We start from the raw sequence: 3,217 nt of genomic DNA, 5'->3' as shown, positions 1-3,217 counted from the left end.
CATTGTTTTTCATTGATGTTTTTATGATTATTTTTAGGACAAATCATTCTGAAATCACAATCACTCTGTCTATAGATAAAAGTACAGAGGTAAGATATCAAAATGATCCTTTACATGACACTTGCCAAATTAGCTCACAGCAATTCATTGCATTCCCGAAAAGAAAATAATGTCCCATAGATTCTGCATAAATGACCTCTTCTTGGTCATAGCTCATTAAACATTTACTTCTTTGACGTGTGTTGATCCTTCACAACCCTGTGTTGGGGCTTGTTTTATTGGAAGACGTCTCATATTTTTCACAGCTCTATTGTTGATGTTTTAAAGACCAGCTTGTTCCCTTTGACGCACACAAACTGCAACAGTTGTGAAGGTAAGCATGCGGGGTATGCAACACCTGAGCCAACAGAAACCTAAACCGGCAATTAACGCAATGAGCTCCAAATTCTCCTGCAATGGGGTAATCAGTTGATTAACGCAGGAACGATTATGGATGCATGAAAAATGTGTTTTTCACAATGTGTCAGATGGGCTCCAGTCGACACTTGTTTTCCCTCGGGGGAATCGCCGTCTTTGTGTTTTTTGACTCTGTGTAAACAACTTTGTGATCACATTTTGAAGAAGAAATTGGAAGACTTCTTGGATACATTGTAACACGCATGATATGCATATCCCTTCCAACAATGTTCCCTGCCTTTTGTGAGCCAAGGCGCGTATTTTACAATAGAAAAAGGTCACGGCCCACCACCAAGCAAAGATGTCAAAAAAAGTGTATTCACTGGAATGATGGAGACACATATTTAGTGGAATAGAACATTATTGCTCTGTCCGTCACTAGTCGCTGGCATCGATAGAAAAAAAGAAGATACATTATTTATAGATATACAGTGATCCCTCGCTCTAACGCGGTTCACTTTCCGCGGCTTCGCTGTTTCACGGATTTTTTTTGTGTCGTTTTTTAAATGCTTTTAAACAGTGAATTGCGTTCTGCATCCTGATTGGCTAAGGCACTGACCGACGTGAACAGTCCAACCTCGTACTGACTATTAAAAATATTATTTTACAGTACAGTATTTCCAAAAACTATTATCGTTATTCGTTGAAAACGTTTGGGGTTTTTTTTTTTTTTTTTGTGCTTGGGCCTGAAAACAGGTTTTGGTCTTTGGTTTCATTGTACACATAGTTCAGTATCGTATCATAACTAATAAAATAAAGCTCACTACTTCACGGATTTCACATATCACTGGTTCTTTATGGAACGTAACCTTGCGATAAACGAGGGATTACTCTATACACATTTTTGTTCGAATTAAGTGAACCTGGATCATTTCCCACAGCACACATGTTCATCCAACCATCCATTTTATTATCCTCACAAGGGTCGTGGGCATGCCTGAAGCCTATCCCAGCTGTCTTCGGGTAGGAGGCGGGGGACACCCTTAACCGGTTACCAGCCAATCGCAGGGCACACAGAGACGAACAACCATGCGCACACACACTCACACCTCGGGACAATTTGGAGTGTTCAATCAGCCTGCCATGCATGCTTTTGGAATGTGGGAGGAAACCGGAGTGCCGGGAGAAAACCCACGCAGGCACGGGGAGAACATGCAAACCCCACACAGGAAGGCCAAAGTCGGAATCGAACCCAGCACCTCTGCACTGTGAGGTGGACGTGCTCACCCGTCTCACTACCATGCCACCATGTCGAAGTCTCACAGCACAAATTGTCATGCCTCCAAAATAATCGGTACTTTTCAGGAGACCCCATGTTGTACATAATGATTTACGGTGCACCAAAGAACACCAAACAAACAAGCCTGCAAAGTAAATTGTAACAGCACAAGAACAGTTGGCAAATTTGAACATGCTCACACACAGTGCACTATTAATTGGCAACACTCTTCACATATATATGATGCAATACAGTTTAAATGAGTAAATCGTGTGTTATGCATTGCTTCTTTTGATGAAATAGCACTGTTGATCCTTTTTAATAGTGGGTATGCATTTACAAGACGCTTGGGGTGATATACTATATATATGTATATGTCATTTGCTGCAAGATGCACTAGTCAACCCCAACCTTTACAAGATTCAATACTTTTTTGTTGGATATATTTTACTATGCACAACATACCAAAGGCATAAGAAGAAATTCCTTTATGAGAATATACGGGATGATCTACAAATGTTTTACACAGTGTCATACGCATATCCTTAACAAGATGAAAATGTACCATACGCAGCGTTGCAAGATGAACTAGATTTGCCTGCATATCCGTCGCAATGTGAAATGGTAGGATATGCTTTACAAGATATACATATCCTTTACCAGGTGACATTTTAGAGTCTGCATATCCATGAGAGAAACACAGAATAAAAGAGACGTGGAATAAAAAGACAGCCCGCTTCCCCAAAGGATCAAACGGTTCGAGTGGATCACTTTGTTGTGTCAGTGAATATTCACATCTGGCTCCTATATGGGCCTGAAACCATACAAAACAGTCTCTTCACCCCTCCACGCCGTGACGTTATGCCAATGTGCTGTTTCATATAGATCAACGGGCGATGGGGAACGGGAGGCTCATATTTCCTCTTCATATCTGTTCTAGCTGTTTTCAGATGTGAACAGCTAAGGTGAGGCTGCACGGTCTGCTGGTGGGACACGTAACAGATCTCTTCTGCAAAAAAATGACTCAGACCATCATCGCACAAGTAGGGGTGCTAAACAATCGGCCCTATTGTGATGATGCAGAAAGTCAAACTCTGACATGCACAGACATAGCAGCTGCATTTTTGTACAAAGCACAGTGGGGGAAATGCATATTTGTTTAGGGAGCTCCGGTTTAAATCTAACCAGCTTTTGATATCCTTGATATCCATCTTAAGGTTCATGTGATCGTAAACTCTTTGTCCGCACTTGTAAAATAATTCTGCACACCTGTAGGAGCCGTTTAGCATACTAGTAATATCAGTGACATGATAAAATCCCACAAGTTAGGATCTTGCGCTTCACTAGTAGTACTCTAGTCGTGCACAGATGTCAACTAATGTAGTTTTGCCACATTTGTAACATGCAGTTGTCCTACCAGTATGCAAAACTTCTCTGACTAGTGTGAAGAAATGTCATACAATAGTGGAATAAACTAATAGACTGGGAGAAAAAAAAACGTTTTGATGACGTCAAAATTTCAAGCAACTAAGATAACATTAT

This window comes from Hippocampus guttulatus, chromosome 10, assembly GCF_054856545.1.
Source record: "Hippocampus guttulatus isolate MCC_2025c chromosome 10, RoL_Hgut_1.0, whole genome shotgun sequence".
NCBI classification, from domain to species: Eukaryota; Metazoa; Chordata; class Actinopteri; order Syngnathiformes; family Syngnathidae; genus Hippocampus; species Hippocampus guttulatus.
This window is presented reverse-complemented; position numbering follows the sequence as displayed.